The sequence below is a fragment of the Oryctolagus cuniculus genome, chromosome 12, assembly GCF_051225735.1.
Source record: "Oryctolagus cuniculus isolate XC-2025 breed Fujian yellow rabbit chromosome 12, ASM5122573v1, whole genome shotgun sequence".
Lineage (NCBI taxonomy): Eukaryota > Metazoa > Chordata > Mammalia > Lagomorpha > Leporidae > Oryctolagus > Oryctolagus cuniculus.
In genome coordinates, this window is record NC_142878.1 from 91,989,452 (window position 1) to 92,010,075 (window position 20,624).

Below are 20,624 nucleotides of genomic sequence, written 5' to 3' on the forward strand. Positions count from 1 at the left end.
CCTAAAAGCCTCTGTGCCTGCCTTGGATTTATAAGGGCTGGCCTATTGTTTTACTACCAGCTCAAGCCTCACAGCCACAGCCAATGTCTCCTCCCTCTGGATTCTTCTAACAGCTTTTGTCTGAGCCACTTACTGGCACTCAAAGTGTGCAACCATGTGTGGCCATTTTTCTTATTAAGCACAAGGTGTGGCTACAAGATAAGGAGACATCAATATGCAACACTTATCAAACCAGGAAAGCAGGCTGAAAAAAAGTCTGAAGAGTAGCTAGAGAATCCAGATGTCCTTAGGTGGGGTGGGGGTGGGATGGTCAGCATTGCCGATAGGCTGCAGACTGGTCCTTGGGGAAAGTGCCCCCCACACAGACCACCCTTCCATTGGGAAAGAACTCTTTTGTTAGCAGCGAGAGGGCAGATTGGTGGAAAAACAAGACGAGCAAGCGGAGACGACAAATACTCTGTTTCTCGGGGAGTATGTTTTGGGGGGGTCTCAGAGGCAGGCTGGTTTTGCTCTGTTCAGAGGGTGGGGTAGGTTGTGTTTGTGAGACAGAAGAGTTAGAGCCGGCCAGAGAAAGCTGATGAAACAAAGTCTGGGCATGGCCGCCATCCAGTGCACAGGTGCAAGGGTTAACCTTGGCGAGGAGAAAGGGGGCTTTTTGCCATGAACAGGGAGTAAGGAGGTGGGTGAGGGCTGCAGGAGAGGCATAATAATAGACTGCTGTCATTACAGAGAGGGCGGGAAAGCCAGACTTTCTGGGGCAAGTCCAGATTCTGTCTATTTAAATATCACAGTCTTCATTCATTCCTTTCGCCTTTATTCCGTGCCCTGCGCGCGCCAAACGCTCCTGAGCACTGGGTCCTACCAAGATGGGACTTTGCATGGGATCCGGGAATTTGCTATGCCGTGGACTCCAGCGACATTTACTTTTGACTGGAGCCGGACGGCTTTTCGGTATGAGAAATACACGCACGCATCAGAAGAGAGTCCTTTGTCAGACCAGATGTCCTGGGCTGGGGTTGGGAAAACATGGGCTTCTTAACAATGGCGCCCTGTTTGAGGTGGAGAGAGAGAGGCCGAGATGAGGGAGAGGGAGGGGCTGCGCTGAACCCCGGCTTCTCCGACACCGACGCTGGGAGGAGCCCCCGGGCCCCGCAGGACGCGCTGTAACCAGGGGCAACAGCGCCTCAGTCCGCAAAGGTGAGGCCCCCGGCTTCTCCCCGAACCCAGGTGTCCCTACGGCGGCCGAGCAGGAGCCGGCGCGAGCCAAGCCACGTCATCCAAGCTACCTTGCGGCGCTCGCCCACGGCCTTCCACTACTTCAGGTCACTTCTACCTTTGCCCGTAGTTTATTGATGGAGGGCGGGGAAGGGGCGGAACGAATCACCTTTCCTCTTTTGCGATTGGTTACAGTCGGCCTCGAGTCCCGCCCCCCGCGCCGCCGCCAACAGGCCGCCAGGGCCGTCACTCCCGCAGCCGCCGCGGCCGCCCCTCGCGCGGCCCCGCCCCCTCGCCGTGGCTGGGATCTCGCGGGAAGAGCGGCGGGCACGGCGGTGGCTCGGGCTGCCGGCTGCGCGCGCGGAGCGGTAGGGTTCTCCTCACACAGGCGCTTCCTCGCGAAGGGGTTGGAGCTGCGGCGCCGCAGGCCTGGGCCGCCGCTTCTCTGCCTCAGGGCTCCCCGGTCCGCTCGCCCTCCGACGCTGCCCAGGTGAGGAAACCCGCGGCGCGTCTCTGCGGAGAAGCGGTCGGGGAGCAGCCAGCCAGGCGGGCTCCGGACGGGGGCGGCTCCGGGGACTGCGCGGCGCTGTCTGGTGGGCGCGAAGCTTGGCGGAGCTCGGGAGTGCGGGGGGCGAGGAGGCGGTGCGGTGGGAGCCGGGTGCTGGCGCCGAAGGGCAGTGTAGCGGCCACCAGGGCGGTTTACTGGGGCTCTTGAGGTTCTTCCGGCATCGAGTGTGGGTGGGTGGGTGGCGGCAAAGAGGGTCCCGGGTCTTCGGAGTCGAGGAAGATTGATGGGGTTTTGAGGTTCCTTGTGCTGGTGTAGCCGGATTCCGGAACAAGGGGTCCATTTTTCGGGGTCCCGGGCTGTTTGAGGTGGGGGGCAGAAGAGGCAGTTTAGCAAGGTCCCGTGTCCCTGGGGGTGGGGTGGGGGACAGATCAGAGGGGTCCCTGGCGTCCTTTGAGCCGGGGTGGGCGTCCGTTTCGCATTCCTGGGCTGAGGAAGCGGTGTATCCGGGTTCCGGGGACAGACCAGGGGTGAGAGTGCGAGGTGCGGGGTCTGCGCGGGCAGGGGCCGCCTAGGTGGGCTGCTGGTGCTGGGGGTCTTTCCCGGGTGTCTGCTCTGCCCAGAGGGGGGCGTAACTCGGCCCGGTCTCCCGTGTTTGGCGGGGCGAGTTAGCGGGCTCCCGGGCGGCCACTGGAGGTGGGTGACGGCTCAGCGGGGCGCTGGGCGGGCTGGGGCGGGAAGGGGCGCTCGCATCAGGGCATCCTGGAACGGCTTGGGCCGGTCTCGTTCTGTCTGGAAGGGCTTCCTTTAGTGCTCGCTTGGAGGGTCTATCCGTGTTGTTGCCTAGTTGGAGGAACAGTGGGTTTGTTCTGCAGTTTTCTCTGCCCCGGGATCCCTGTGGGGGCGCGCTGGGCTCGCTGGGCTCGCTGGAGCGCCGGGGACTGGAGGGTGGCGGCGCCAGAGGTGGGCACCTGGGTCTGTAGGTTGTTTAGGGAGGCGGTGTCCGCGGGGTGCGCGTGGGTCCAGCTCCTCTGCAGCTGGGGGTGGGGACAGTGCGTGGTTCTGACTTCGCTTCCTGGGTGGTCTGCTTTGCCGATACCGCATTGTGAGCCCTGCCGTGAAGTCTTCTTGTCTGAGTGTTAAACAGACTCAGGTGTGCTCTGGCTTGATCGCTGTCCTTGGAAAAGCACTTGTCCAGAGGAATGGCCCCAAGTTCAGCCTCTTAAAAAGACAGAACGTGCTGGAATTTGGAGTCCCAGCGGCAGAACTCTGCAGAAGCACCGTTTGCGACCTGTAGGGGTGGTTGATAGAGCTCCGTAGGGAATCCTGCTGGACAGAGTCGGTGTGGTGTGTCGGTGGCGAGTCTTAAGAGTTCTTGGGGACTAGCGAAGACGGAGGTGGAATTTCACAAAATGGCCTGTATGTATCTGTGGTTTTGAAACACCGCGTGGACCAGGAAGTGTGTGCTGTGTGTGGCTGACAGTTCTTCGGGTTAGGTAGCTACTGTGTCACAGAGGCCTGTAAGTGAATCTGGGTAAACACCAATCGGAGTATACTAAAGCAGAGAATTTTGCCTGCCTCAGGCTTTTGTGTGTGTGTGAGACGGTTTTTCTTAATCTTTTTTTTAATGACTTTTGTTTTTAGAGGTTAGGGATAATGTACTTTCTGAATGTTGCAGACGTTTTAAGAAGCAAGGGAATAGCGGATCAGTATTTAACTCTGTGACTTGTGTGTAAGTTTTCAGTGTTATTATGCAAACCAAGATACCTGATTGGCTCCCACAGCTTTCAAAATTGATCAGTTGTGCAGGTAATTTGGTCAGGACCTCTAAACCCTAAGTAGATCTCCCCACCCGGGCTATTTTTAAGAGAAAGACGGAAAATAAGCAGATTTCAGAGTTGTGTGGTTTTTTTTTTTTTTTTTTTTTAAGAAAACAGCTTTAAGGGCCGACGCTGTGGCGTAGTAGGCTAAATCTCTGCCTACAGCACTGGGATCCCACATGGGCGCCGTTTCTAGTTCTGGCTGATCCTCTTCCAATCCAGCTCTCTAGTATGGCTTGGGAAAGCAGCGGAAGATGGCTCAAGTGGTTGGGCCCCTGCACCCGCATGGGAGACCTGGAAGAAGCTCCTGGCTCCTGGCTTTGGATCAGCTCAGCTCCGGCTGTTGTGGTCATTTGGAAAGTGAACTCGCAGATGAAAGACCGTTCTGTCTCTCCCTCTCTGTCTATAACTGTGCCTCTCAAATAGATGATTAAATAAAATCTTTAAAAAGAAACAGCTTTCTTGATTTTTAATAAGTGTAAACTGATCAAGCAACAAGTATCTGTCTGTTAGGTGTCTGAACCCTGGAGGGATGGTGATTCCAGCTCATACATCCAGAGGGGCAGGAAGGCAATGATGAAATGGGATAAGTACATAAAAAATTGTGATTCCACTTAGGAAGAAGTACCCAGGGTGCGTGGAGTTTAGCACTCTTGTTGTAGAATCCCTGAATGATAGTATCTTTGAAATTTGTCATGATAGCTAGAAACCAAGTGAGATAGTGCTCTACCTTCCAAATTATTGAGAAAGATTAAATTATGATCGGTAGAGTTTGGGTGTTGAATGTCTTTGGACTCTGAGGATGCTTGTGTTGTATAAGCATAAAACAGTATGTAAGGATCCACATCTACCTTGTTTGTGTTGGTGGATTCTTCAGGCAGGCGTCGCCGAGGAGCAGAAGAGAGCTGTTCATGCTTCCGTGTTCCCTCAGTCTGCTTCTGTGAGCCGAAGTGACGTGGCTGTAAGTTGGAGAAGTCCAGAGCTGACATTTTGGGCACCGTGCAAATTTGTGAAGTGTATAATATTAATAAGGCTTTTTGCCAATGTTGCTGCTTCTACCTGTGTGTACTCATGACGGGAAAAGGATATTTCAAGTATCTAAAAATTATAAGGACATGAGGTGAGGTGGGAAGCACAACAGAATAAGGAAGTAGACATGAGTAAATCTTATAACATGTTAAGGATGGGGGATATTTAATTATGTAGAGATAAATTAACCTTACAAACTTGTTTTTCAAGTTTGTTTCCTGAGTTTGAGAAAAGAAGTTTTCAGACTTTTAAGAGAAATATGAAGTGTGTGTTTTGTGGTGGAGGAGTAGGCATTCTTATTGCGGCACAGACTTCAGGAAAAGATTTTTTTTTGTCAAACATATTCACATCTAATAGATATGTTTTTCTTGTGAGGCATATGAACCATAAAACTGGTTTTATAGTTTCATTATTACACTGCTGAAAATGACAGTACCAAAGTGTCCTTGAATTATTATTCAGAATTCTAGAATCATAAATGTGATATACTAAAGCAATTTCTAGAAAGGAAGTCGTAAGACACAGATTCCAGTCTTCATTGTGCTATTAACAGTGTGACCTTGAATAATCCCTTAGTTGCTCAGAGTCTCAGTTTCCATATATACAGTGAATATAAAACTAAAGCAAGACATGCCCCTGTCAGTAATCAATACAAGCTCCAGTTCCCAGGTTTGTGCTGCACTGATTTTTATGTTGCAGACTGGCAATATCGTATGTAGAAAAGGGAGGGGATAGATACCATGAGAGGGGCTGGTTCTCAGGGTTTACCTGAGTAGTTCTATGTAACTTTTATGTATCATACCTAATTTTAGATACATGGGAAATATTTAATTCCAGAACGTACATTTATGAAGGTAAATGGTGTCCCTTGGACAGGTTAGCTTTGTCTGTTAAAGCATTATTGTTTATTTTTTATCCCTGGTTCTGTCCTAGAGTGTCTGTGTGATAACAGCATGTCCTTGTTGGACTCTGGATTTGATGAGGTTTCTAGTGCTTGTCTCTAGACTGTTTAGTTCATCCTTACGCTACTGCAAAGGTGATTTTTCTGTGTGTGTTTTTTTTTTTTTTTTAAGATTTATTTATTGTACTTGAAAGAGTTACACAGAGAGATGAAAGAGAGGCAGAGAGAGAGAGACAGAAGTCTTCTATCTGCTGGTTCACTCCCCAATTGGCTGAACAGCTAGAACTACGCCATTCTGAACCGAGGAGCCAGGAGCTTGTTCCGGGTCTCGCACGCAGGTGCAGGGGCCCAAGAACTTGGGCCATCTTCCATTGCTTTCCCAGGGCATAGCAGAGAGCTGGATTGGAAATGAAGCAGCCAGTTCTGGAACCGGCGCCCATATGGGATGCCGGTGCCACAGGCAGCAGCTTTACCTGCTGTGCCATAGCGCTGGCCCCTAAAGGTGCTTTTTCTAAAATGGAAACCCATTGGTTTCTTTCTTAAAACTCATTCTTCTTTACCTCACTCTGTGTCATTACAAGGTCTTTCATCATCTGGCTCATGCATTTCCTCACTGTGAATCTCAAGCCCCAGTTGTCCTGATGAAAGCAGTTTACACAGTGAGCCTCGCTGCTCTGAGTGCCTTTCCTTCCCTTGTCTTGCTGGCAGAGTCTACGGGTTCTTCAAGATACATCCTACACCATCTGCTTTTTAGCTGTTCTGTGTCCAGGGTTTTCACTCACCGCGTCCTGTTCATCCGTTTACTCATGTTGATTATGCATGTCTCCCCTCTTGGGCTCAAAGTCAAGTTTGTGTCTTACAACTTTCTGAATCTCGATTGCTTGCTTATGTGTAGTTGGCTCTCATTGCATGTTGGAGCTCTCAGTACCGAGGTTAATGTCTTTTAATGTCCAAGATGAATTAAACTCCTATCTCAGTCCTGTCCTATTTTCCTAAAAATTATGGAGTTGCTAAATTATCTTACTCTTGCCCCTTTGACTGCAAACTGATACTGCAGTTCTTAAGAAATGAGACACCTTACACTCTAGGAGTTAAGGGTTGCTCTGCTAAACATGCAGAAGTCTTACAAAATTTTGAGGCAGCCACTGATCCTCGTCTCTAAAGTTGTCAGGAGAGATAGAAACTAACTTAGGAATTGTAAGTCTTAGGCATCAGTGATTTGGTAGTTATTTTATGTGGATTGCTTTTTACTTGGGAAAGGATACTTGTAATGTGTTCAGGTTTTTATATTGGTTTAATAATTGCTTTATATACATTGCCTTTAATTTTCAAAGCAAATACTGAAGACTTCATACTTTGCTCAAGGTCATTGTTTATTGTGATGCAGCCCGAGTCCACATGTAGGCCTGATGGACTCCAGGTTCCTGGCTGTTTCCTAAAACACTGCTATCTGAATATGGCTGCTTATTCACTGTGAAAATTGTTAACAGACATTTTAATTTATTTTATAAATTGAAGGCATAGATTGTAAGGTTTATCTAACCCTTGCAGTTCTCCTGAAAGAGTGTAGAGTGGAGAATTTGAGACCGATTGGACTGTAGAGACCGTTTAGTCCAGTGCCTTCACGTGGCGTACGAGGAGAATGAAGGCATGAGAGTTGGTGAGACGCTTGCTAGAGATCGCACAACTAGCTGTCTGTGATACTTGCTTTGTTAAGCTGCTTGTGAACATCGGTGTTATAAAACTACTGTTAGAATGGAAAACTAGATGCCTGCTTTTACCCCCTAGGGGGAAAATAAAATACCTAGAGTAGCTTTTTGGAAAAGTGGTGTTGAGGATCCGAGAGTCTTAAGGATGTGGCTTAAAGAGTTTCCTGACAGTGGATGACACATGGAAACACTTGGTGCCTGAGTCACATGGTCCCCTAAGCTTTTTTTTCCCTTTCTGTTTCTTTTTTTCTTTTTATCTGAACAGTTTATTGATCATATGTTTGCTGAGTTACCATTAGCTTTACGTGTAATCATTTAAGTGCCAGCCATGGGTCAACTAATACGAATGGAGAGATTATCTATCTGTTTGTCTATAAAGTGAATGCCATGAGTGAGCCATGTAGTAGCTCAAAAGATTAGATAAGGGTAGAATGGGCTAGTAGTTACAGACGTTTGCATGTGGAACAGGTTCAACTTAAGTTTACCTTTTCTTTCTTTTTTTTTTTTTTTTTGACAGGCAGAGTGGACAGTGAGAGAGAGACAGAGAGAAAGGTCTTCCTTTGCCGTTGGTTCACCCTCCAATGGCCGCCGCAGCCGGCGCACCGCGCTGATCCGATGGCAGGAGCCAGGTACTTATCCTGGTCTCCCATGGGGTGCAGGGACCAAGCACTTGGGCCATCCTCCACTGCACTCCCTGGCCACAGCAGAGAGCTGGCCTGGAAGAGGGGCAACCGGGACAGGATCCGGTGCCCCAACCGGGACTAGAACCTGGTGTGCCGGTGCCGCAAGGCGGAGGATTAGCCTAGTGAGCCGCGGCGCTGGCCTTAAGTTTACCTTTAAATGAAGAATTGGAGTGGTGTGGGAGGTGGAAAAAAACCAGGGAAAAGAACTCTTCCCAACCCCTCCCCCCTTTAATCTCACTCTTGCTCACTTCCTTTCAGCAACAGTGTTTGGCAGGGCCTGGAACATGTTTTTCCAGATATCCAATGTCTCTCTCTCTCACTTCCTTCAGGTCTTAATTCAAGTATCACCTTTCTTTGAAGTCTGCACTGGCCTCCTTGTTTAAATTACCTTTTCCCTTCTGTGTACCCTGCATCCCTCTTGCTTGCTTTGTTTCTTTGTGTTTTTTTTTTGTTGTTGTTGTTTTGTTAATTTTTGTACTTTTCATTATCCAACACACTCTTTATTTTTATTGTCTTTCTACCCCTTCTAAAAAACAAGATCCTGTGAGGCATGGGTTTTACCTATTTTATTTAATGCTATATCCCTAGCACCCGGTACCTTTTATAAAGTAGCTACTCACATTTTTGTTGGATGAATAAAACAATGGACCTTTAAAGCAGGAACTTAAAGACCATCTGATCTACCCTTATCTTTTTTTTCTTTCCTTTCGAGCAGGCACAGAGTCAAAGAAACTCTCCATGGTGTTTGGTTTTTGTTTTGTTTTTTTCTTTTTCTTACTAGACCTTTCAAAACTAGTATACAGTAAAGTGTACCAATTGTAAGTGACTGGCTCAGTGAGTTTTACATGTGGACACAAGGACCATCGGGCAGCTCAGGAGTTGGAGCATGTCCAGTACCTTAGAAGCTGCCCTCATGCACTGTTCAGCCAGCACTTCCCCTAGGGAGCCACTTCCCTGATTCCCATTACTACAGACTACTTGTGCTTATTCCTCAACTACATATCAAGGGAATCAAATGATTTTTTTATGTCTTGTTTTCTTGGTACAGCATGAACTCTCTGAGAGTCACCCATGTGTTTTGATTAGAAGTACCTTATCCTTTTTCATTGCTATATATTATTCCATTGCTTGACTATGCCATTGTCTCCTCCTATTGATGTACATTTGTGTTGTTTCCAGTTCTCAGCTCTTTAAAAACAAAGCTGCATGAACAATTTTATATATTTTTTTGGTGGACATAAAAACTTGTTGACTAAATAACTAGGAGTTAAATTCATTTAAATATCCATTAACCTACCCACCCACTCATCCGTCCACATATACTACACACACATATACTATGACCTGAGCTGCAGGAGCTGTGTCCGCGTCAGTAGGCTGACGCTAAGGTACCTGGAACAAGTGTCCTGGAGTATCATCAACAGGGTCTTCTCCCCACTTGTTCGGATGGTGGTCCACCTAGAGGGACCTAATTTACAGGTTTGAAAGAAGAGGCCAGTTCCCCACTAGAACTTTCTAGAAAGGTTATGCTAATACTGAGTATTAATTTTAAAAACCTTTCTAATTTGATAGGCAAAAGACCTTACTTTGTATTTCTTTGATTATAAATGAAGTTGAGTGTTGTAAGTAGTTATAGAAACAATTAAATGTTAAAGTATTTATAAGAAACAATTACAAAGAGATCAAGAAACTCCACAAAAACAAAACAAACAACCCACTTAAGAGATGGGCCAAGGACCTCAATAGACATTTTTCAAAAGAGGAAATCCAGATGGCCAACAGGCACATGAAAAAATGTTCAAGGTCACTAGCAATCAGGGAAATGCAAATCAAAACCACAATGAGGTTTCACCTCACCCCGGTTAGATTGGCTCACATACAGAAATCTACCAACAATAGATGCTAGTGAGGATGTTGGGAAAAAGGGACACTAACCTACTGTTGGTGGGAATGCAAACTGGTCAAGCCACTATGGAAGTCAGTCTGGAGATTCCTCAGAAGCCTGAATATAACCCTACCGTTCGACCCAGCCATCCCACTCCTTGGAATTTACCCAAAGGAATTTAAATTGGCAAACAAAAAAGCGGTCTGCACCCTAATGTTTATTGCAGCACAATTCACAATAGCCAAGACCTGGAACCAACCTAAATGCCCATCAACGGTAGACTGGATAAAGAAATTATGGGATATGTACTCTTTAGAATACTATACCGCAGTAAGAAACAACGAAATCCAGTCATTTGCAACAAAATGGAAGAATCTGGAACACATCATGCTGAGTGAAATAAGCCAGTCCCAAAGGGACAAATACCATATATTCTCCCTGATCGGTGACAACTGACTGAACACCAAAAAGGAAACCTGTTGAAGTGAAATCCACACTATGAGAAACGGTGACTTGATCAGCATAGCCCTGACTGTTAATGAACAACTTAATACATTATCCCTCTTAGTAGTTTTTTAATCTGTTCTACTTAATATGACTGGTTTAATTCTGTAATTATCACACAGTTATTCTTAAGTGTTGAAATTTAACTGAAATGTGATCCCTGTTAAACATAAGAGTGGGAATAAGAGAGGGAAGAGATGTACAATTTGGGACATGCTCAAGCTGACTTGCCCCAAATGGTAGAGTTAGAAACATACCAGGGGACTCCAATTTAATCCCATCAAGGTGGCATGTACCAATGCCATCTCACTAGTCCAAGTGATCAATTTCAGTACACAATTGATCATAATGAAAGGACTAAGAGTCAAAGGGAGCACATAAACAAGTCTAGTACCTGCTAATACTAACTGATAGAATAAATAAAGGGGAGAGTGATCCAACATAGGAAGCGAGATACTCAGCAGACTCATAGAATGGCGGATGTCCTAAACAGCACTCTGGCCTCAGAGTCAGCCCTAAAGGCATTCCGATCTGGCTGAAAAGCCCATGAGAGTATTTCAGGCATGGAAAGCCAAGACACTCTGGCAAAAAAAAAAAAAAAAAACCTAAATGAAAGATCTCTGTGAGTGAGATCCCAGTGGAAAGAACAGGTCTTCAAAGAAGGAGGTACCTTTCTCTGAAGGGAAGAGAGAACCTCCACTTTGACTATGACCTTGTCTAAACAAGATAAGAGTCGGAGAACTCAAAAGGCTTCCATAGCCTTGGAAACTCATGACTGGTGCATAGGGAGATTACTGATGCCATAAACAGGAGTGTCAATTTGTAAAGTCAACAACAGGAGTCACTGTGCACTTACTCCTCATGTAGGATCTCTGTCCTTAATGTGCTGTACATTGAGGCGTAATGCTATAACGAGTACTCAAACAGTATATTTCACTTTGTGTTTCTATGGGAGTGCAAACTGTTGAAATCTTTACTTAATGTATACTAAACTGATCTTCTGTTAAAAAAAAAAAAAGAAGAAATTAGCAATTCCCAACTTGACTCTCACTGGGATTAAACATGACAATAGGTCTGATCTGATTTCATCATCATTTAAAAAATCATCTATTATTTTTCACTTTATGTTTCTGTGTGGGAGCAAACTGTTGAAATCTTTACTTAATGTATGCTAAACTGATCTTCTGTATATAAAGAGAATCGAAAATGAATCCTCATGTGAATGGAAGGGGAGAGGGAGTGGGAAAGGGGAGGGTTGTGGGTGGGAGGGACGTTATGGGGGGGAAGCCATTGTAATCCATAAGCTGTACTTTGGAAATTTATATTCATTAAATAAAAGTTAAAAAAAAAAGGTGAAAAAAAAAAAAAAGAAACAATTTTTAAAAGAATGTCTCATGGGCCGGCTCTGCGGCTCACTAGGCTAATCCTCCGCCTTGCGGCACCGGCACACCGGGTTCTAGTCCCGGTCGGGGCACCGGATCCTGTCCCGGTTGCCCCTCTTCCAGGCCAGCTCTCTGCTGTGGCCAGGGAGTGCAGTGGAGGATGGCCCAAGTCCTTGGGCCCTGCACCCCATGGGAGACCAGGAGAAGCACCTGGCTCCTGCCTTTGGATCAGCGCAGTGCGCCGGCTGCAGTGCGCCAGCCGCGGCGGCCATTTGAGGGTGAACCAACGGCAAAATGGAAGACCTTTCTTTCTCTCTGTCTCTCTCTCTCTCACTGTCCACTCTGCCTGTTAAAAAAAAAAATGTCTCATGTATTCTTATAAAGTAAAAGATTTTAACAACTTAATGTTATTCTGATCTTTTCTTTGAATAAATTAATTGAAGGTATTACAAAGGCATACAAAATTCAAAGACCCAAACAGTTATCCCAGATACAACCACTACTATCAATTTCTTTTACTTTTTAAAATATTTATTTAATTGTTTGAAAGAATTACAGAGAGAGAGAGGGAGAAATAGAAAGAGAGAGATCTTTCATGCTGGTTCACTCCCCAAATGGCCGCAATGGCCAGGGCTGGACCAGACTGAAGCCTGGAACTTCATCTGGGTCTCCCATGTGGATGCAGGGGCCCAAGTGGTTGGGTCATCTTCCACTGCTTTCCCAGGTGCGTTAGCAGGAAGCTGAATCAGAAGTAGAGCAGCCAGGACTCGAACCTGCACCCGCATGGGGTGCTAGCACTGCAGATGGCGACTTAACTTGCTATGCCACAGCACTGGCCCCAGTAAATTTCTTATATATACTTCTTTTTTTTTTAATTTTATTTATTTATTTATTTTTATTTGACAGGTAGAGTTATAGACAGAGAGAGAGACAGAAAGAAAGGTCTTCCATCCATTGGTTCACTCCCCAAATGGCTGCTATGGCCAGCACTGTGCTGATTCGAAGTCAGGAGCCAGGTGCTTCTCCTGGTCTCCCATGGGGTGCAGGGCCCAAGCACTTGGGCCATTCTCCACTGCCCTCCCGAGCCACAGCAGAGAGCTGGACTGGAAGAGGAGCAACCGGGAATAGAACCCGGCGCCCATAGGGGATGCTGGCACCGCAGGTGGAGGATCAGCCAAGTGAGCCACAGCGCCGGCCCCCTTATATATACTTCTACAGATACTGTAGGTCATGTGTATACAGTCATCCCTTAGAGCCTAGGGAACTGAGTCCAGTACCCCCTGCAGATACTAAACTCTGTCCCTTATATAAAATGGCCTAGTGTTTGCATATAACCTACATACATCTTTTTGTATGCTTTAAATCATCTCATATTACTTATGATATAAAGTAAATGAGTGTAAGTAGTTATACTATATTTTTAAGGGAATAATGACAAGAATAAATGTCCATACTTCCATCAGTACAGGTTTTTTTTCCCCCTGAATATTTTCAGTCTGAGATTCGTTGAATATGTGTGTGCAGCACCAACAGATATGGAGAGCTGACTGTATGTATATGCATGTGTGCAAGCTTGTGCTAGAAGAGAAGAGTTATGGAGAGCATTCACTAAAATACTGTCTGAGTTAGATGTGGCGTTGTGTACTGTGCTGTGTACCAAAAACTAGAAGGAGTCTAAAAATGATTAGTATCTGGCTACTGGCCCAGAAGGAAGAAAAGCAGGGTCTGGTGGCTTTTGGCAGTAATTTTCTATAAGACAAGTGGCCTTAGCTCTTTTTATTATTAGATCAATTCTTTGACAATAGCACTTCTGTTTATAGTACTGATTCTGCAGTAAGGAAAGCCAAGTTTTAAAAAATTAGACAGTTGATACCTGAAAGTTTTTAAAAATGCAAAAACTGTTTGGAAGGTATGTTGGAAAACATTTAGGGAAAAATATTTTAGGATTTCATTGCTTGGCAGTTTCAGTTTTAATAGAATTTTCATGACTTTGTTGCTTAACAGTGAAAGTCTGAATTTGAAAAAATTACAAATAAAATTTATCATTTTCTTAAACTCTTATTTGCCTAACTAAAAATTAACCAGCCTTAGTATAAGTGTATTTTCAAAATATATATTTTAAAAGATTTTATGCTAATAGTATAGCAGTAATTTGTCTCATACATCGGAGGTCTTTTTGAGCTTGACTTGAATAAGTGGTTTAAGTAGTAAGAGTCAGGGGCTTTAATTAGATTCTACAGAGCTCTGATAGTTTAGGGAAAAGATATTTGCTTTTTGGATAGATTCTTTTTAAGGCCATTATTTCCAAAAATGAAATTTTGAGATGATTATTATTTACTGAATAGAAGTCATTGTGTGGCCCAGGATAAATAGGGGTATTATAAGAGATCTTATTTACTGAGTTCATGTCTGCTCTTTGAGATAATTTTTTTTTTAAGGATTTATTTATTTATTTGAAAGGCAGAGTTATAGAGAGGCAGAGGCAGAGAGGGAAGTCTTCCATCCGCTGGTTCACTTCCCAAATAGCTGTAATGGCTGGAGCTGGACGGATCTAAAGCTAGGAGCCAGGAGCTTCTTCTGGGTCTCCCATATGGGCATGCCGGTTCAAAACCAGGCTGCTCTACTTCTATTTTATTTTTTTTTATTTTTATTTTTTTTTTTATTTATTTTTTTTTTTTTTGACAGGCAGAGTGGACAGTGAGAGAGAGAGACAGAGAGAAAGGTCTTCCTTTGCCGTTGGTTCACCCTCCAATGGCCGCCGCGGCCAGCGCGCTGCGGCCGGCACACCGCGCTGATCCGATGGCAGGAGCCAGGAGCCAGGTGCTTTTCCTGGTCTCCCATGGGGTGCAGGGCCCAAGCACCTGGGTCATCCTCCACTGCACTCCCTGGCCACAGCAGAGGGCTGGCCTGGAAGAGGGGCAACCGGGACAGAATCCGGCGCCCCGACCGGGACTAGAACCCGGTGTGCCGGCGCCGCTAGGCGGAGGATTAGCCTAGTGAGCCGCGGCGCCGGCCGCTGCTCTACTTCTGATCCAGCTCCTTGCTAATACTCCTGGGAAAGTAGTGGAGGATGGCCCAAGTGCTTGAGCCCCTGCGCCCATGTGGGAGATTCAGAAGAAGCTCCTGGCTGCTGGCTTTTGCATGACACAGACCTGGCCCTTGCTGCCATTTGGGAAGTGAACCTGTTGATGGAAGATGTCTCTTTCTCTTTCTCTCTCTCTGTTCCTCCTTCCCTCTACTTCTCCCTCTCCCCCTCTCCTTTGCTCTCTATAACTCTACCTTTCAAATAGTAAATAATATTTTAAAAAGATTCTGTCAGTGGAAATAGATCCTAATGATTTTCTTAAGAGAATTCCAGTGTACCATTTATTAATTCCTTCACCTAGCTTCCCTTAAGTGTTAACAGCTTATATAATCATAGTGTATCTGTCAAAACTAAGATATTCATCCTGAGTTTTGTTTTTTAGAAGATTTTATTTATTTATTTATTTGAAAGGCAGAGTTACAGAGAGGGAGAGACAGAAATCTTCAAGCTGCTGGTTTACTCCAGATATGGCTGCAATGGCCGGAGCTGGGCATTCCAAATCCAGGAGCTTCCTCCAGGTCTCCCACATGGGTGCAGGGGCCCAAGCATTTGGCTGTCCTCTGCTGCTTTCCCAGGTACACCAGCAGGGAACTAGATTGAAATTGGAGCATCTGGGACCTGAGCCACGCGCAATATGGGATTCTGGCTCCTGAAGTGGCAGTTTTACGTGGTACACCACAGTGATGGCCTTTCATCCTGATTTTTTTTTTAAAGATATTTATTTGAATGGCAGAGATACAGATAGCAAAGGCAGAGAAAGAGAGATGTCTTCCATCTACTGCTTGACTCCCTAGATGACCGCAATGGCCAGAGCTGCACCGATCGTAAGCCAAGAGCCAGGAGCCTCCTCCAGGAGGTCTCCCACGCAGGTGCAGGGGTCCAAGGACTTGGGCCATCCTCCACTGCTCTCCCAGGCCACAGCAGAGAGCTGGATTGGAAGTGGAGCAGCCGGGACTTAAACCTGAACTGGTGCCCTTATGGGATGCTAGCACTGCAGGCGGTGCTTTACCCACTGCACCACAGTGCCAGCCCCTCATCCTGATTTTTTAAGAAGGGACTTCAACAAACCCTTTTCTGAACACCTACTGTGTACCTTTATACATCATGTATAAGGTGTGTTTTAGCTACTGAAGTATGGTGTTGGATAACAAGTAAAGTTTGGAGATAATAGTAGACTGCTAAACTTGACATCATTCCTTGAGTGAATCCTCAAACAGTATTGAGCACAAGTCTTACTGGTTCTTATTTAAAAAGGCACTGATCCATAGGAGCCAGCAAGGGTTCAGAAGGAACAAGTCATTATACTGGGCTTCACTTCTTTACTTCGAGCGAAAGTAAACGGATAGTATCTCAGATGCGTACTCTGGCCATAATACATATCTAGGATTATAGTTATATTTAGTGGATGTTTGATTATGTGCTAGACCCTAGGTTAAATGCTTTACTTCGGTTGTCTCATTTAGCTCACATTATACAGGGGGAGGAAAAGGAGCCTCAAGGCTATACACATAGCATTTGTCAGCTTCTTATGATATAGGTAGATAGATTTGTAATTGATTCAAAGGCTGTCTCCAAAGCTTGATGATTAATGGAGTGATATTAAACTGCAGTATATTCTTAATGATGTGCCTCAAGATGCTATGTTCCCCTCTGTCCTATTTAGGATTTTTATCAGTGACTGTCAATATAGTCAGGAAGTGCTAAGTGTTTTTACAAAATCAAGATCCTTACCTACCTCTACTTCTTTATTTTTAATAATTAGAACATAGTTATATTTAAGAAAATATGTGTTATAAAAATTTCATATTTGATATGTAGAAAAAAAAGCCCTGTGATGGAATGTTTTTTAAAGTCTACACAAATGCAGGGTGGGAAATTTGGAGAGCTAGCCGCAGTTAGGTGTTGTTAGGTTGTGTGGTTGTTTTTTTCTTTGTTGTTTTAGGCAGAGGTGTGTCCCTGACTGAGGGTATCCCCTTTTTTAGTGTGAAATTGGTCAGTCTGTGGCTTGGTTTATTAAACTGCCCGAAAGGTGAGTGATAACTCACTTAAGCTTCATTTTTTTTTTTTAAAGATTATTTATTGAAAGTCAGAGTTGGAGGGAGGGAGAGGGACAGAGAGAGAGTTCTCTGGTTCACTCCCTAGATAGCTGCAATGGGCAGAGCTGTGCCGATTTCAAGCCAGGAACATGGAGCTTCTTCTGGGTCTCCCACATGGATGCAGGGGCCCAAGCACTTGGGCCATCTTCCATTGCTTTCCCAGGCCACAGCAGAGAGCTGGATCCGAAGTGAAGCAACTAGGACTCAAACCAGCACCCATATGGGATGCTGGCACTGTAGGTGGCGGCTTTACCCACTGTGTCACAGCGCCAGCCCCATCCAGCTCCTAATTCCACTTTCCTTCCAGCAGGTTCCTCTCCAACACTGTTTTTTCCCTTTTAAAGTTTGGCATATTAGCACTATATTATAGCCTGTTGTGAATTATTTATTGTTTTACAATATGTTAGTTTTCTTCTAAATTAACAAGATTGTAAGCCTCTGAGGACTCCTTCACTGGGACTTGAAAAGTATTTAAAATTTAGAGACTCGGTGGTTAAATGTCAGCTAGTTGCATAAAGTAAAGCCTACGTAGAACTTCCATGTGTTTGTTTTTACTTTTATCTCCAGTGTACTTTGTGTTTTGTCATCATCCAATATATTTAAGATTAACATTTAATAGCAGTAATTCCATTTAGATCTAGAGAATAAGAGAAATAATTTTATTCATCCTGGCATTCTTAATACTCCCATCTCTGAATTTCCCTTTCGTTGTGTTTCTCTGCATATGCTGATTGCTTTTTCATTATCCCTCAAAGGTGGCGGATCCTTAAAAATGTTTATTTTGAATGAAATTTCTCATAAGAAATAAAATCAGGAGATAACTTTCCAAGAAATGTACTTGCTGTGCCACTGGTATACTTTTCACTTTGTCACATTATATAAATACAGACAACTTTAGTGAAAAAGTATATTTTAAAATGTTTATTTGAGAAATCTATCTGATGTCTAATGAACCATAGATGAAATTGGTTCACAGACACCAGCTGCATTTTCTGTGTTCTCCATACAAAGTCTTTTTCATTCCCACTGGGTGTTTCAGACTTAGTTTGTCTTCAAGTCAGACTGCTATTAACGTATTTTGTTTTGATTGGCTTTCACACAAGGGAAGTGTGGGCTCCCGTCGGAGATCTGATCGCCTTCAGTGAAACTAATGACTTGTATTATGTTGCCAGGCTTCCGTTGCTTCTTCTCTAGGGGGCCTCTGCTATGTAAATTGCTATTTTCTAGTTATTTTACTTAATTTTTTAAAAAATAATATTTCTGAAGACATTTAGGAACTGTTGAATAGAAAAACCTATGACAACTAGGGAGAAGGATATATGTGGCTGGGAAACCTTACATTGAACTGAGTCATGTAATATGTTTACTTCCTCATTTTTATTATTTTTTAATGTTTGTTTTATTGTTTAAGTGAGAGAGAGAGCTCTCATCTACTAGTTCAGTCCCCAAATGCTTACCTTGTCTGGGGCTGGGCTGAGCCAAAGCCAGGAGCCATGAATCAGTCCAGGTCTCCCATGTGGGTAGTAAGGACCAAACCACCTGAACTATGACCTCCTACCTCCCAGGGTGCACTTTAGCAGGAAACTGGAATTGGGAATGGGAGCCTCTGAAGTTGGATCTGGCTGCTCCAGCGTGGGATACTGAATACCTGTGCAACTTGATCAGGTTTAAAAGCTAAATTTCCATTATATATAAATCTCTCAAATATGTACTAATGAAAAGTGAGTAATTCAAAGTCACTAGTGCTGGGTGTGAGTATTTTTGTATTTGTATCGTCACTTATAGTGTTGTAACCCAAAGGGGCTTACATACTTGTGTGATCTGGTTTCAGTAAAGCCCCCACCCCCGCGCTCCCCCCTCTTCCGCCAACTCCTATATGGTACTTCAACATTTAATGTAAGTATAAACTAATATTTTCTTACAACTTTATGTACAAGTTTATAACTTTAACTTATCAAGTCAATCTGTGACATTGAGGGTGGACTCTTAAATTGTCTTTATCTTTAGCATATTTTATTGCTTACTGTTTTATTTCCAGCATTTAACAGTGTTTGATACATAGCAGATTCCAAATGTATCTTAGTGATGTTAATGAATGAATTAATGAGTGAGAACTGCTGCCTGAAGTGCCAGCATCCCATGTGGGTGCTGGTTCTAGTCCCAGCTACTCCACTTCTTAAATATTTTATTTATTTATTTGAGAGGTAGAGTTACAGATGGTGAGAGGGAGAGACAGAGAGAAAGGTCTTCTGTCCGTTGGTTCACTCCCTAAATGACTGCAGCAGCCGGAGCTGAGCCGATCTGAAGCCAGGAGCCAGGAGTTTCTTCCTGGTCTCCCATGTGGGTGCAGGGGCCCAAGGACTTGGGTCATCCTCCACTGCTTTCCCAGGCCACAGCAGAGAGCTAGATTGGAAGAGGAGCAGCTGGGATTAGAACTGGCACCCATATGGGATGCTGGCGCTGTAGGCAGGAGGATTAACCTACTGTGCCACGGTGCTGGCCCCTGTTCCACTTCTGATCCAGCTCCCTGCAATGGCCTGGGAAAGCAGTGGAAGATGGCCTAAGTCCTTGGGCCTCTGCACCCACGTGGGAGACCTGGAAGAAGGTCCTGGCTCCTGGCTCCTGACTTTGGATCGGCGCAGCTCCGGCCATTGCAGCCATTTGGGGATTGAACAGGTGGGTGGAAGACCTCTCTGTCTGTCTGTAACTCTTTCAAATAAATAAATAAATCTTAACAACAGGAGTCACTGTGCACTTACTCCTCATGTAGGATCTCTGTCCTTAATGTGCTGTACATTGAGACTTAATGCTATAACGAGTACTCAAACAGTATATTTCGCTTTGTGTTTCTATGGGGGTGCAAACTGTTGAAATCTTTACTTAATGTATACTAAACTGATTTCATCATCATTTAAAAAATCATCTATTATTTTTCACTTTATGTTTCTGTGTGGGAGCAAACTGTTGAAATCTTTACTTAATGTATGCTAAACTGATCTTCTGTATATAAAGAGAATCGAAAATGAATCCTCATGTGAATGGAAGGGGAGAGGGAGTGGGAAAGGGGAGGGTTGTGGGTGGGAGGGACGTTATGGGGGGGAAGCCATTGTAATCCATAAGCCATACTTTGGAAATTTATATTCATTAAATAAAAATTAAAAAAAAAAAAGAAAAAAATCTTAAAAAAAAAAATGAATGAATGAGGCCATTGTGATCTACCCAGAAATTTGAAAATGAATATTGGACAATGATTTTAGTCTTTCAGCCTCTTCATTAAACATCTCCATTTTATTTTGATTATACAGTGTTTACCACAACTGGAAATTTTTTTTTTTGCTGGTTCTTGAGCCTAAGTTTTGACAGAATGCTCCTTATCAAATTGAATTAAAACTTTTTAAAAAAAGAAGTATAAAATGTTTTTTTAAAAGTTGAGTCAATAGCATTTCACATTTGCTTTATTCCTTTATGATAAATATGAATGAGTTCAAACAGGAAGCATTACTGTTGGTTGATAATTTCTAAACCAGTAGTGCAATAGGTCACTTGTCAATTGAGGGCACTTGTTTTTTTAAAATAGTCACACTAAGGTATAGTTGATATACAATAAATCATACATATTTCAGGGCCAGCACTGTGGCACAGCGGGTTATACCATCCCATATGGGTGCTGGTTCAAATCCCAGCTGCTCCACTTCCTATCTAGCTCCCTTCTAAGGTACCTGGGAAAGCAGCAGGTGATGGCCCAAATATTTGGGCCCCTGTACCCACTTAGGAGACCCAGAAGAAGCTCCTGACTTCAGGTTGGTCCAG

The 20,624-nt window shown here is 44.4% G+C and overlaps 1 protein-coding gene across 3 annotated transcripts in view; it reads left to right on the forward strand.

Moving 5' to 3' along the window:
* Positions 1-1,485: 1,485 nt before the first annotated feature.
* Positions 1,486-20,624, forward strand: part of GLCE (glucuronic acid epimerase) — a 98,564-nt gene continuing 79,425 nt past the window's right edge. Inside the window, exons 1-2 of one of the 3 annotated variants that reach the window (XM_017338286.4) lie at positions 1,519-1,705; positions 4,418-4,501. The gene's annotated coding sequence lies outside the window, so the exon portion shown is untranslated. Of the gene's footprint in view, positions 1,706-4,417; positions 4,502-20,624 lie in introns of all 3 variants that reach the window. The other 2 variants (XM_002722376.6, XM_017338287.4) reach the window with 2 other exon arrangements.